The sequence below is a fragment of the Rhineura floridana genome, chromosome 4 (assembly GCF_030035675.1).
Source record: "Rhineura floridana isolate rRhiFlo1 chromosome 4, rRhiFlo1.hap2, whole genome shotgun sequence".
NCBI lineage: Eukaryota > Metazoa > Chordata > Lepidosauria > Squamata > Rhineuridae > Rhineura > Rhineura floridana.
In genome coordinates, this window is record NC_084483.1 from 170,386,662 (window position 1) to 170,402,650 (window position 15,989).

The 15,989-nt window shown below is 41.9% G+C and overlaps 1 protein-coding gene and 1 long non-coding RNA gene across 2 annotated transcripts in view; one reads left to right on the forward strand and one right to left on the reverse strand.

Moving 5' to 3' along the window:
- LOC133383805 (uncharacterized) overlaps window positions 1–13,842 on the reverse strand; it is a 54,127-nt gene extending 40,285 nt beyond the window's left edge. The window contains exon 1 of the long non-coding RNA XR_009762414.1: window positions 13,487–13,842. This is a non-coding gene — a long non-coding RNA (uncharacterized LOC133383805). The remainder of the gene's footprint in view (window positions 1–13,486) is intronic.
- Window positions 1–15,989, forward strand: part of ESRRG (estrogen related receptor gamma) — a 791,879-nt gene that overhangs the window by 44,677 nt on the left and 731,213 nt on the right. The gene's annotated exons all lie outside the window — the stretch shown is intronic.

Below are 15,989 nucleotides of genomic sequence, written 5' to 3' on the forward strand. Positions count from 1 at the left end.
TGGGGAACATTGCTCGACACCGCAGGTTCTCCAATATGGGGTCCCGCAGGGGTCAGTCTTGTCCCCCTTGCTTTTCAATATCTACATGAAGCCCTTGGGAGAGGTCATCAGGAGTTTTGGAGTGTGTTGTCATCAGTATGCTGATGACACGCAGCTCTACTTCTCCTTTTCATCTTCTTCAGGTGAGGCTGTTGATGTGCTGAACCGTTGCCTGGCCACGACAATGGACTGGATGAGAGTTAACAAACTGAAGCTCAATCCAGACAAGACTGAGATGCTGTTGGTGGACGGGTTCTCTGATCGGATGGTGGATATATACCCTGTCCTGGATGGGGTTACACTCCCCCTAAAGGACCGGGTTCGTAGTCTGGGAGTCTCTTTAGACTCTTCCCTCTCACTTGAGGCTCAAGTAGCCTCGGTGGTTAGGAATGCGTTCTACCAACTTCGGTTGGTGGCCCAGCTACGTCCCTATTTGAGTAAAGAGGACCTTACAGCAGTAGTACATGCTCTGGTAACCTCACGTTTGGATTACTGTAATGCGCTTTACGTAGGGCTACCTTTGAAGACAGTTCGGAAGCTACAGCTAGTGCAAAATGCGGCGGCCATATTGCTGACAAGGACCAAGCGGTCCGAGCATATAACACCTGTTCTGGCCCACTTGCACTGGTTGCCAATATGTTTCTGGGCTAGATTCAAAGTGTTGGTATTGACCTATAAAGCCTTATACGGTGCGGGACCACGATACCTTGCGGAACGCCTCTTCCGATATGAACCGGCCCGTACATTACGTTCTGCTACGAAGGCCCTCCTCTGGGTTCCAACTCACAGGGAGGCCCGGAGGGTAGTGATGAGATCTAGGGCCTTCTCAGTGGTGGCCCCTGAACTATGGAACAGTCTCCCCGAGGAAGTATGCCTGGCGCCGACTCTGCTCTCTTTTCGGCGCCAGTTCAAAACCTTCCTATTCTCTGAAGCATTTTAAGTTAAATTGATCTACTTTTTAAAATGTTATTGTATTGGATTTTTGATTGTATTATTTAGTATTATTTTGTTATTGATTGTATTTTTATGCTATTTTATGTTCACCGCCCAGAGAGCTATTGCTAGTCGGGCGGTATATAAATCTAATAAATAAATAAATAAATAAATAAAATATCTCCTATCTCAGAACTGTGGTGCATAGTGCTGAGAATGGATATAAACAATCTCTCTAACTGCTCTCTGGAAATCCTTTCTAAAGAGCAGGCAGAAAGATTTTTTATCTCCCGATCAGATTAGTAGATTAAACTGTGGGGGCCTGCAGAACACAGGTTAGCCAACTCTGTTTTTGTGAGTCAGAAGGAGAGTAGAGTCTTAAGTTTCTGTTCTCTTAATTGCCAGGTTCCTAGGCTGAACATTTGACACCTCTGTGTACTTTTAACCTTCCTGAGCAAACCATCTTCCTATAATCTTTTGACCCTTCTGTGCAGAGGTTCCTCCTGTATACTTTTAACTTTCCTGTGAACATTTGACACTCCTGTACAGAAGAGTGTCTAAAACAAAAAGCAACAATTTTGCAACCCAAGTCTCATGTGAAATCAGGCCAGCTGCTGTTGAGCTATGGTCAAGATACAGTAATAGTTTTGAGACTAGAAAACTTGCTTTTAAAAGTATTTTGTGTACAATATATTTATTTTTGTTACATTTATATCCTGTCCTTCTTCCAAGGAGCTCAGGGTGGTGTACATGATTCTTCTTTTCCTGTTTTAGCTTCACAACAATCTTGTGAGGTAGGTTAGGCTGAAAGATAGTTACTGGCCTACAGTCACCCAGTCCTAGTTTAACACTCTAACTACTGCACCACACTATAACATATCTTCATCTATACAGAGAATGGTTTCATGGTATGTATTACATGGAGAAGGGGCCAAATTCAGACACTGACATCACAAACGAAAAGGTTCTTACTGCAGGGCTGGAAATAACTACTCTTTAAAATCTTGGAGAGTCAGTGCCAAGCAAAACAGTGGTATTCTTACTCAGAGTGAGGTACCTTATATGTTCACCAAACCTAATATGTGTTTATGTAGGCAAAATCAAACAGAAGCGTACTGTGTCTCAGATTTTTATAGGATATAATTCTTTCATTGTAGAGGCAGTGCTATCCCATGGATCTCATTCTTCACAGCAGTAAAACAAAGCAAATCTCTGTGACACAGGGATTTATTTCAGTACATATGTGTAACTCCCACTGGATTTGGTTATGTCTGAGAATCAAAAGAAGACTATACTCCTTGATATGAATATGATTCTTCTTCTTATTTAGTGTATAGTACCTTTTTGACTTAAAAAAAATAATTTAAGTCTGTGGTCTTGAAGAATGCTGCACACTGATACTGCCAATTTGAACTAAGAGTAGGGATGTTGAATAATCAACAGGGAAACACACTGACTGACCGAGATGAAATAAAAGGAAGATGGAAGCAATACACTGAAGAACTCTGTAAAAGAGATGCCAGGACGACAGATCCATTCACGGAGGAACCGTATGATGAAGAACCAGAAATTTTAGAATGCGAGGTGAAAGCTGCTCTTAAAATACTTGGAAGAAACAAATCACCAAGCATAGATGGCATACCAATAGAGTTGCTACAAGCTACTGAGACTGAATCAGTCCAAATTTTGACTAAAATCTGTCAAGAAATATGGAAAACTAAACAACGGCCCACAGACTGGAAGAGTTCCATATACATCCCAATTCCAAAGAAAGGGGATCCCACGGAATGCACGAATTATCAAACTAGTGCCTTAATATTCCATGCAAGCAAAGTAATGCTCAAGATTCTACAACAAAGGCTCTTGCCATATATGGAGCAAGAAATGCCAGATGTCCAAACTGGATTTAGAAAGGGAAGAGTTACCAGAGATCATATCACAAACATACATTGGATAATGGAACGGACCAAGGAATTTCAGAAGAAAACCATCCTGTGCTTTATAGATTACAGCAAAGGCTTTGACTGTGTAGATCATGAAAAACTATGGAATGCTTTAAAAGAAATGGGAGTGCCACAGCATCTGATTGTCCTGATGCGCAACCTATACTCTTGACAAGAGGCTACTGTAAGGACAAAATATGGGGAAACCAATTGGTTCCCCATCAGAAAGGGTGTGAGACAGGGGTGTATTTTATCACCCTATTTATTTAATCTATACGCAGAACATATCATACGGAAAGCAGGATTGGTCCAAGATGAAGGAGGTGTGAAAACTGGAGGGAGAAATATCAATAATTTAAGATATGCAGACAATACCATACTATAGCAGAAACCAGTAATAATTTGAAACAAATGCTGATGAAATTTAAAGAGGAAAGCACACAAACAGGACTACAGCTGAAAGTCAAAAAGACTAAAGTAATGACAACAGAAGATTTATGCAACTTTACAGTTGACAATGAGGACACTGAACTTGTCAAGGATTATCAATACCTTGGCACAGTCATTAACCAAAATGGAGACAATAGTCAAGAAATCAGAAGAAGGCTAGGACTCGGGAGGGCAGCTGTGAGAGAACTAAAAAAGGTCCTCAAATGTAAAGATGTATCACTGAACACTAAAGTCAGGATCATTCAGACCATGGTATTTCCGATTTCTATGTATGGATGTGAAAGCTGGACAGTGAAAAAAATGGATAAGAGAAAAATAAACTCATTTGAAATGTGGTATTGGAGAAGAGCTTTGCAGATACCATGGACTGCAAAAAAGACAAATAATTGGGTGTTAGAACAAATTAAACCAGAACTATCACTAGAAGCTAAAATGATGAAATTGAGGTTATCATACTTTGGACACATAATGAGAAGGCATGATTCATTAGAAAAGATAATAATGCTTGGAAAAACAGAAGGAAGTAGAAAAAGAGGAAGGCCAAACAAGAGATGGATTGATTCCATAAAGGAAGCCACAGACCTGAACTTACAAGATCTGAACAGGGTGGTTCATGACAGATGCTCTTGGAGGTCACTGATTCATAGGTTCGCAATAAGTTGTAGTTGACTTGGAGGCACATAACAACAACAATCCCTGAAATGACCTATTTTAATGCACTGAATATGACATTTCTTTTTTTATATATTGTGAATAAACTATTTTGCTTTATTGTTAGCATCCATTCCAAAATCATTTCTCTCTTTGCGGGGTTTTGCACTACTACTCATGGAAACTATTCAGTATCATTTGGCTCTCCGACCTCTAGGTCATCTTTAGTATACTACAAACTTTTAAACAATGTGCAAATATCTGTTGGATGGAGCAACTTTGCTAAGAGGAAAGGTTGCAGCATTTTAGTTTAGAGAAAAGGCAAGAGGGGACATGATGGAAGTGTATAAAATTGTTCATGGCATGGAGAAAGTAGATAGAGAGAAAAAAATCTCCCTTTCTCATAACATTAGAACTTGTGTACATCCAATGAAGCTGAATGCTGGAAGATTCAGGACAGACAAAAGAAAATACTTCTTCACACAGTGCATAGGTAAACTATAGAATTTGCTTCCACAAGAGGCAGTGATAGCCCCCAACTTGGAGGGCTTTTAAGGATTAGACAAATACATGGAGGATAAGGCTATCACTGGCTACTAGCCATGATAGCTGTGGTCTGCATCCACTATTGGAGGCAGTATGCTTCCAAATAGTAGTTGCTGGAAACCACAGGAGGGGAGAGTGCTCTTGTGCTCATGTCCTGCTGGCCGCTTTAAGAACAGGATGCTAGACTAAATGGGCCACTGGCCTGATTCAGCAGGGCTCTTCTTGTGTTTTTATTCCTTTTCTTGTTGGAGGTTCACATGTTACTTCCAGCAGGGCCGGTTCTAAAGTGCAGCCCGGTGGGGCACTGGCCCGAGGGCCCTGGAGCTACAGGGGGCCCTCCACTCTCCTTCCATGATCCACGGAAGCCACCCGCCATCCCCCCGCTATCCCCCCACTTTACCTACCTTTCAGTTGTTTTTTGCGGCACACAGATTTGCCATCAATCAAGATGGTGGCTGAGGTTTCCTTACGGGGCTGAAGCCTCTGCCGCCATCTTGGTTGATGGCACGCATGCGTGCTACATGCACGCATTGCTGCCATCAACCAAGATGGCGACTGTCAGGCCCAGGATGTGACTCAGGAACCAGACCAACGATTGTAGTTAATTCGTGTTTTATTAGGGTAATGTCCAAACAAAGACTGTGTTTTCTCATGAATCAATACAGGGATACAGGTCCTGCGGCATTGGGAGAAAGTTGACAGAGCAAGGGACTTCTTCCCGCCTGTTCTTTAAGAAGGGGCCAAACGGGCGCGCAATCTTTCGCTCCTCCTTAACTGCCCCTCAGGTATTGCCCGCCTTCCCCCCCTTCTCTCCTGTCTTTTCAGCTGTCTGCGTGTGCGCGGTGAGGGGGGAAGCATCACCCCCTCCTCTTCTGAAGTTTCCGATTCCAGGATGGGGGATAGGGGAGGGGCTGATGGTAAACTGCCTCCCCGCTTTTCGGCTGTGAGCAGCCCTCCCTCTTCCCCCTCTTGCTCTGAGCCTGAAAGAGGGGGAGGCGTGAGAATGTCCAGGGAGGGCTCAGGCTCCCCGTTGCTAAGCGACCTTATCACTGGCAGTTCCTCTGTTTCGTCTTCGCTCCAAAGGGGGGAAGTTCCTCCCCCTTCCCTCTGCCATCCATCCGAATACTCTTCTCCCAACTCTCTGGGATCCAGCTCCCCGGGATTGGGACCCCAGCTCTGCCTTCCGACAGCGACAGAGACTTCAGCCCCTCGGAAACCTCAGCCGCCATCTTGATTGATGGCAAACCTGTGTGCGCAGTGCAGCCGCAAAAAAAGCAGAAAGGTAGGTGATAGCGGGGGGATGGCGGGTGGCGCGGAAGCTCCTGTCTTGCGGTCCATGGATGCTTAAGTTCCACAGATCGCGGAAGGGGAGTGGAGGGACCCAGGGCAGGCTGGTACCCAAGGGCCCTAGCATGCCTGGGGCAGGCTCTGACTTCCAGCACAAAGAAACAAGATGCAGAAGTGCAGCTGGTTCCAGTAGGACACTATCTGAGAAATCAAGGTTTTGCTTATATGTAAAAGATAACCATAGAGATTCATTTTACGATCCTTACATCTATGTTCATTCTCTTATTCCAACTGGCAAGTTCTAGGTTTTGCTTTAAGAAATCATTGTAAGTGTGGCAAACCTTTCTATCTCAGTAGTCTAGCACTACTCAGCAGGTCTTAAACGAATCAAACTTAGGAGTAACAGTAAATGTCTATTATACAGGATTACACTTCCATCATGGTATCAATAAGCAGGCGTTTGTCTGTTCTTTGATCCTTCCGAGCCTCAGCCTATTGCTGTAGAAGTAAGCATGAACTTTCCCCCAAACATACTAGGCTTTAATGAAGAGACTAACATAAATGTTTATACGCCTTTATTTTGTACGTCGCTCAGAGTGGCTGGGTTTCCAGCCAGATGAGCGACTAATAAATCGAATAAAATAAAATAAATAAATAAATAAAATAAAAATAAAAAAGAACCTGAACTTGTACTTGTTTTTTGAATCTTAGATCATCCTTGGTATGCCCATATTCAAACGTAACTGATTTTTTTTCCTGCCCCTGGTGAGGCTGCCAGATTTGTCAAGGGCAATTTCTATATTTGCTACAAGATTCTAACTAGCAATGGCTGGGAAACAGTTAAGGAATTTCCAAAGTCCTAAGCAAGGCAGCTGCATCACATCTGGGCACAGCAGACTTGCTTATGGGAAGTCTGGTGATCAGCAGCCTGGAAACAATCCTCTGGTAGAGTGGTCTGTCTGCTGATCAGCTGACTCATGTAGCTAAGTAGAAAGGGCTGCTGAGGGGCTCAAACCCCGTCATTAATGTCAGATACAATGCTCTATATGTTTTGCCTCTATATGTTACATGACCAGGAATAAAGTTGTTCTTGGTCATCGATGAAGCAGACAGTTCCTCCCAGTCTAGGAGAATGTTGACAATTGCATAAAAATATTTCCTTATTTCTTCAACTTAACATCCTGCCCTATGGTTCCTTTTTTCTCTGAAAGAACTAGCTTAGTTCTTGCTTAGTATGCTCCTTCTGAGCAAATATATAATTCCTATAAAGATTTGTGTCATAAAACAAGCCAGCACACTTTCAGTAAAGTTTCTGCTGAGCTTTAAATCATAGGGGCATGTTTTCCTCTTTAGATTAAGTCAGACTTTCAGTTTTGTAATGTTCCCATAAAACAATTAGGCTGCATGAGCTGGATGCAGACCTCACTCAGTCACATTTTTAGGCTGGAGGTACTGCTCTGATTTCAACAGTGTTTTCCACAACTTGTAACAGTGTAAGTCAATCAGAATCCTGTCTTATGCCCTATACCCCATTGACTTTATTCTGTAGCCATTTCATTCAAGTATCTTAGAAATTCTTCATTATTGACTCCCAGTAAATATTTTGGTTAGATATTGCATCTTACAATTGAATAGTGTACAAATTATAAATTGGGCCTATCTTTTTAAATCAACCAATGTATCTGATATCTATTCAGTGAAAAAATGTAAATGGACTGCCTTCAAGTCGATCCTGACTTATGGCGACCCTATGAATAGGGTTTTCATGGTAAGCGGTATTCAGAGGGAGTTTACCATTGCCTTCCTCTGAGGCTGAGAGGCAGTGACTAGCCCAAGGTCACCCAGTGAGTTTCATGACTGTGCGGGGATTCGAACCCTGGTGTTAAAAAGGGGAAGAGGTTGATGGAACATAAATACAATCCAGCTCTCTCCTGCTGGTCATTAATGTGAATTAGAACTATATTAAAAATATGTGGGCTTCACGCTTCAGTCCACAGATCCTAGTGCAAAAGTATTTCCATGGATAAGTGGTGGGATACTGATTTTTCTCCCTCAAATGTATCCCACCATGCTGCATCGCGCATCTCTACAGTGAGTCCTGCAACACTCAAGAACTGCGGCCCAGGTGGTGGGTATGACTGTCTCTAAGCATATATCAGAGTTTTTTCCACTCATGCATGGAGCTCTTTGGATCCAAACCACAGATTAGAAAAACTCCATATTTTATTTTCATTACATTTATATTCCAATGAAGAGCTTATGGTAGTCTGCCTCCTGGTTTTTATCTTTGAAACAACCATGTGGCATAGGCTAGGCTAAGAGTGAGGTTGAAGGCTGCATAGGGATTTGAACCCAAGTCTACATCATCCTAGTCAGGAAGGTGCTCTAAGCACTACACCACACTGACTTGTATTAATTCTTGGCCTTTTTTGCATGCTTTTCTTTACACAGTCAGGATTGTTAAAAATTGAGAAGGTTTTGTTATTTTCCTCTCTTGGAAGTCATATTTTAGGAAGGAGTAATATGATATAACATTAGGCTGTTGTTTTTTTTAAGATTAAGAGCCACTACTTCATGCATTAAACAATAGGACATTTTTTTTAAAAATATCAACTAGCTTAACTGGTCCAAAAACAAATGGTTCTTAAAATATATTTATCAGTATCTTACACTTTATATGCCAAGTTCCCTCCACGAGGAGCCCTATCACCTTTGGACTTGTGTGTGCTTGCACGATGTTCAGAATGACTATGTGAACGAGCATTTACATGTGTACATGGCTATAAATAGGACTTCACTATCCTGGCAACACTTTTTAGAGCCAGTGAGATTGTGGGAATTACTTCAATCTCATGTAATCCTGTACACATGCATATACTTACAGTTCACACAGGATTATCTCCACATCATTGTACGCATAAGTGAGCTGTAAGATAGTCATATGGAAGAATTTCAGCACTGCATCATATGTGCAAACCAGCCCTTAATTTGTTTTCTTCAGATATGTATATTTGTAATCAAGCTTTGGCAAGATAATTGCTTTCAGTGCAGCCAAAAGCTTGTGTTTAGCAGGACTTTTTACTCCCCCCCCTTTGAGCTCCAAGTGCTCAAGGTCTAACAGAAATTGTCCTCAAGTTTAAAAATCATGTAGTATGGGGATATGCAACATTTGAGCCAGAAGTTCAAAGCCCACTAAACACGTGGAACTATTTATATTACATTTCTCTTGATATGGCTTTTTTTTGCTATAGTCCTCAGCATACTGCTCATGAATTCCTAACTCCCATTGTCTTCTCAATATGTAAGTACAGAAGACTTTAAACACTATATTACCTTTTACATTAATTTTCTCTGTATCACTTATAAATCCACATAGTCTAATAGCATCTGAGATCTCTTTGGCTCAATCTTTGGGCAGTTATTTTCTGGCTAATTGCTGTCACCTTGAAAAACTTGCATTTTGTTCAGCATCTTCAGCTCATTAACACTATATACATGCATACAGTGTGCTACATGCATGCATACAAACACACGCACACTTTCTAATGTATATGTATTATGCAGTGTATGTAGATTACACAGATGAGCTGCTTTTATCTTGGACTTCTGCCAATTAAGTCATTTGAAGACAAGGTTGTAAAACTGAATTTAAAACAGTATACAGTATATTCAGACTGGGCAAATTGCCTTCAATAGGAACTTATTTCCATATTGTTGCCAAACTGAACTCTAAACAGCGCCATCTATATAGGCACGTAAATATTTTATTATTACTTTCACAGATAAATTGTTTGGAACCCTAAAGGATATTTGGAAATTTTTATTTATTTATTATTATTTGATTTATATCCCGCTCTTTCTCCCAGCAGGAAAAATGAAACATATTATTTAAAAAGTGAAAATCAGAGGTATTTATAAGTCATTATAGGTGAAGCAGGTTTAAAGGGATTGTTTATATTACAGTAGGGCCCCACTCATACGGCGGGTTATGTTCCGGACCCCTGCTGTAAAGCAAAAACCGCTGTAAAGCAGAACTCATTGAACAGAATGGTGCTCGATGCCCGAAAACCGTCTTAAAAGCAGAACAAGCGCCGTATGAGTGGGGCTTTAGTCTAATTGCATCTAATTGAGACTGCTGCATTAGTGAAGCGCTGTAAAGCAGGGCCCTACTGTAGTTTGGAAAATGCTAGATTTTTTTAAAAAGACTGCAATCCTAAATACTTTTACTAGTGTGTCAGTCCTACTGTAAATGGTAGGAATTAATTCTGACTGAGTAAACATGCATAGGTTTACACTGCATGTTTTCCTATATGTTTTGTTCTGTGTTAAGTGAATACTAGCATTTTTTATTTTATTTAATTATTGCATTTATATCCCACCAAACTTCCTCCAAGGAGCTCAAGGTGGCTTACATGGTCCTCCCCCTCCTCATTAAATACCCAGAACAACCCTGTGTGGTTGGTTAGGCTGAGAGGCAGTGACTGGCCCAAGGTCACTCAGTGAGCTTCATGGCTGAGTTGGGATTCGAACCCTGGTCTCTCATGTCATAGTCCAACACTCTAACCACTACACCACACTGGCTTTCCATATCACCATATAGATATTCTTAGGTGAGGGTTGTTTCTGACAGGGAAAGATTAGCTGAAGTAGAGTATAATTCTGTGTGTATATAATATGTGGTCCAGAAAATACAATTACAAGGAGATTATTGGAGAACTTATTCCTGTGGCTTTTAAAATCTCAACTACTTCCCCCTCCCCAAATCAGTTCAAGACTGAGGAAACAGGGGGACACTTCGATGCTGCTTCTACATGGGGCTAATGGGATGTTCTAAAATAAGGAGAACCTGTTGTGCTGTATGGAGCATTATAGTGTTCTACAATAACTGGCATATGACAGTCCAGTTCCCCCAATACTGACAGTTTATGGCATATAAATCAATTGTGTGCAAGGTGTCCCATTTGTTGTAAGAGAAATTTGCAATACAACATGCAATCTGGATACCATCATCATCATCATCATCATCCTTTCTTTCTCTCATGGGACTTGGCAACAGCCAGATAGGAGCATTTGGCACTCAGAGTCTGGGCTGGAGCACATATTACAATTGTCATGGGGATGACACACAAAATGGTATCCCTGAAGTGACAGATCTGCCTCAGTGCTATAATGTATAAAAGCACTTACTGCATGGAGTTCTGCCATAAGATGACACATCACCTTGTCCTTGCTCCAGGTTTCTGGTGGTCAAGGGGAGGTGGTGATGGAGACTCATAGTGTGATAAGAGATTACCACAAAGTATTTTATGTGTTGCATCAGGTTTTGTGGCATTCCTGTGCCACTTGTAATGTGTGCTCCACTGCCTGCATTTTGACAAGGTGTTGTGTAGTGAACCCATCATAAATTCCCTTCAAGAGTCAGTGTGGTGTAGCAGTTAGAACAGTGGTTTCCAAACTGCCCCCCTCCAGACCATTTGAAAATTGCTGATGGTCTTTGGTGAACCACCTAATTATTTTTCTGTCTGTTGTAGAAATTGTAACTCCACAGAATTCAATAAACACAATAAAATAATAATAGTAATGCAATAAAAGAAGATAAATAAAAGAAGCAATACAAATACAATTAAAAATCACTATTCAGTACAATGAACATGCCATTCAACCACAGATGCACAGACACATCACAGACCATCTGAATGAAGCTTGTGGACCACTGGTGGTCTATAGACCACAGTTTGCCGACATAGGCTAGGGAGAACCAAGTTCAAATCACCAAACAATGAAGCTCACTGGTTGTTGATTGCTGGATCATTTACTGTTGTCTCAGTCTAACATGTCCTAAAAGGTTGTTCTGAGTTTTTAAATGGGTGGGTGGAATTTGAACTACCTTGAATTGCTTGGAAGAAAGGTGGGATATAAATGTAATAAAATGATTTGTTATGGTGATTGCTTAGACATATTTCTGACATGTGTTAGTACACTACATCTCTCAAAGTATAAAAACAGTGATTGAACTAAGATAGGAAACCACCTTATATATCAAGTGTGTGGAACCTTTGGCTTTCCAGATGTTACTGAAATACAACTCTCATCAGCCATAGCAAGCATGGCCAGTAGCCAGGATGATGGGAGCTGCAGCTCAGCAACATCTGGAGGGCCAAGGGCTCCTCACACCTGTCACATGTAGTCAAACCATTAGTTCATCTATTTCAGTAATGCCTACACTCACTGGGAGCAGAGCTCCAAAGTTTTGAGAGGTGGTCTTTCCTAGCCCTACCTGAAGATGCTAGGGACTGAACCTGAAGCTTTTTTGCATGCAAAGTATGTGCTGTACCTCTGCAATGCAACCCTTCCCTAGATACTTGTGGGATGATTTAATTTGGTCATTATTTCAAGATTTGGCAACCAATGATGGTTTTACCATGTCAACATCCTGTTAGTTGCACCTTGTCCAGAACACAAGTCAAAATGATGGAACCCCACTAAGAGGAGTACATGGGAGAGGTACACCTGAAGTGGGGTCTTACCTCTTATCACAAGTTTATATAGCAGTTTTTATAGTGGCAAGAAAACTTGGGGAGAAAATGAAATGACATTTCCTGCTATACAGTACACACACAAGTCTTGTGCACACAGCAAAAACATAGATTGCACACACAGCATAGACTGTGGCCATGGTTCTTTGGTGGATGTGAGCTAATTTTTAATTTTAAACACTGTATTTTGTAATGTCTGTAACCCGCCCTGGGACCTGCTGGTGAAGGGCGAACAACGATGATGATAATGCATGACAAATATGGTTACTGCTGAAGCCAAGCACTATTGAAGCCAACTGATGCATGATATTCTGCTACTACTGAACCAAGTAACTGGTCATAACATTAATTGAGATCTGCCTGCATCAAGTTTTTTATTATTGTTTTACAATCCTGATATGACATTGGCAAATAATTACAACTTGAGACATTAATTCGGGTTGTTCAAGAGGCATTATTTCTGTGGCACCAAGTACAGCAAATCAATCCTTTGGGTTCCAGATTTGGAAAGAATTCTCAGTACTGTAATTCTATTATAATAATTAAATATTTGATGTAATAAAGCAATTTGAAGTACTCTTTTATTATGTTTGAAATTTTTAGGAGCTGGCTGAAAAAAATGCATCTCCCAAATGGGTTTCTTTCCCCTTTGTCAAGGCACTGGGATATGTTAACTTGTGTAATGAAAACACAGCAGGCAAATATTCAAGTTATATCAGTTGAAAGGCAGAGGACAAATGAGAAAATCATTGGGATCTGGCCAGGATCCATTGACTGGATCTGAGTGTTTTGATTATGAAATACTGATTGGGAGAAAATGTGTAAGTTGTAGGATATGGATAGGATCTGTGGATGGTGGATTATATGTACAGAAAGACAGATTAATTCCTCACTCACCCATCCACCCAGCGCCTTTAAAACAGCAGCAAAGAAACAACACAGACAGACAGGCAGGCAGGCAGGCAGGCTCAAATCAATGCAAGTACAACCGTGCAGGCAGCTAACGATCACCATGATTATGCATAAGAGGATCTTGGGGTAATTTTTACATATATATATATATATATATTAAAAACATCCATGCGAGAAAAGTGCACATACCAAGTAATGATCTGAGGGAGAGAAAAAGGACGGGAGGGGGGGGACTTCGCAGCTTCCCCCTTCTCCTGCCAAGTTATCATTGAGAAAACAGACAGGCGGAGTGACGTCCTGGGTCAGACTGAGTGCGGATCGACTCTACCAAGGAAACAGGGAGGCCCGTGCATCCTTCGGGTGCCCACCGCTGCCTCTCTCTCTCTCGCAACCCGCTTCACCTGCTGCGGAGCAGCCGTTTAAATGGACCCCGTGCTGTGGGGGAGGTCGTCGATCTCTGGGAGAGAGCTTGAAGAGCTGGCCTCAAGCTCCCTCGCACAGGCGTCTCCCCCCCTTCTCCGGCTGAGGTCGCGGAAGCCCAATTAAAGGAGGCGTGCGTAAAGATTTGCAATGTCCCTGCATGGTGTTGTAGACTTTCCTAGCAAAGAAACCGGCTTCGGCTTCTTTACAGTCCCCGCCGACTCACCTGATTAAACCGCCTGCGGTTCTGTCCTGACCAGGTAAACCGAGTCCAGACTATACATCATCATGCACATCTGGAAACTAACATTACATCTGGGGCATTTTTTCCTTTTTTAAAAAAATTGGGGTGAACTGATAGAAGCTCCGTTACACTCCTCCTCCTGTCCCCCCCCCTTTCCACCTTCAGACCTCGTTCAATGTGACTTGCTTAGGAGTCAGTTCCTTTTGATAGAAATCATACAGTCAAATCAGCCCCCCTGGCTTTATTGATGTCTCCCTCCCCCATCTCTTTGCCATTTCTTTTTTTTTAAGATAGCTTTTTCTTTTCTTGTGTGTGTTTGGACAGGGTAACAGATTCAATTCCTGTAGGTTTTGTCCTGTTCCTGCCCTCTTCAACATTTCCTTTCCATTCGTGTAAGAGGATTGATTTGTTAAAAATAAAAGAGAAAGAAAGATTAATGAATCTGGCTAGGGTTCAAGGAGCCACAATCAGGGCATGCAGAGATAGAGAGGGTGAATTAAAAACACTGTGCGCAGGGGTGCGGGGCGAGGGACAGATTGTCGGGGTTGGAGTGAGAGGACTTGACTTTAAAGCTGTTGCTAGTACGGTGTGCCTGCAATAGTAACAAACATTTATTTATTTATTTATTTATTTATTTTGCTACTGTCGCTGCTCGGAATGTGTGTGAGACGAGTGAGTGTGCATATTCGTACGTCTGTGTGCCTGTCCCACCTTTCCTAGGTTCCCTTTCGAGGAGCTCAGAAGTTCCGCAGCTTTGCCAATCGGCTGCTACCTTTGCTGCCCAAGGGCAGCGCGATCCGCCCAAAGGAGTTTGGTAGACGGTTCACGAAAGGCTCCATGTGGCGCGAAAGACCCGGGGACAGAAGACATTAGCACTCTCTCTCCCCCCCTTTCCTTTTCCTTAAAACACTTTCTATGAGCGATTTGTAAGAGCCAAATAGGCCTGCCGGCCAAAAGTACTAGGAGTTCTATCTCTCTATCTCCTTCCTTCCTTCTCATTAATTTGATTTTACCACATGGTACTGATTGTGTGCGACAGTGTTCTCGTGTACACTTACTTAGGAGTACGTTCATGTGTAACTCAGTGTGATTTACTTTCAAGTAAACATGTATTGGATCAGGCTGCACTCTTGAGAATAAGCCCCATTGAACAACGTGGGTCTCATTTCAAATAAACTGTATATAGGAGTGGGCAGCAACCAAGAAAGCTTGCTCTATTTGTGTTGAGACAGTAGTTGTTCCCCTAACCCACCACACCCCAGCCCACCCTCTCTCACTCACACACCCAAAATATCAAGAGGTAAAAGGGAATTGTGGCATCATTCTGGCTTCCAGTGCATCCTGAGTGTTCTTCCTCTGAGCATCAAGGTTTAGAGTAGTGGAGGGCAATTAAATTCCACAAAGGTCCCAAAACTTGCCACCCTGGGCTCCTACTGGGAGGAAGGGCGGGATATAAATCTAATAAATAAAACCTGTGGTAGAAGGTATGTAAGCCAGACTGGATCTACCCCAGCCCTTGATACACATTGTATATTGCTTGTGCTCATTTGGGGAGCTGGGCTCCTGTAAATCTGGGAGATGGGAGAAGAAAGAGAGGGACAGCTTTCTTGCTATGGAGCTAGATTATTTGCTGCTTGACCTAGATAACTGGGTACTTTTCTTGTGGGTGGGTTAGTGGCTGGGCTCTTTGTTTCCAGAGATGAGAGGTTGTATATCTTTTCTTCTGTTGTGTTACAGGTGGAATTGTTTATTTATTTAAATAAATAAATATTATAGTTTGTTATTTATACACTGTCATCAGCGTGCATTGCATTTTACAGAATATACAAAACAAAAAAGTAAGGCCCTGAGGAGGGGTGTGTGTGAGAGAGACAGAGAGTGAAAGAGTGAGATGAGCCTCTTTCTGTGGATGACATGGAACTATAAGCACCATTGCTTCAGTGGCCTGCTCTGGAAATACTTTTTTGTACAAAAGAGTTTGAACTCTGCACGTGTAAGTCACATGATAGGTTGCATACATGTTCCTTT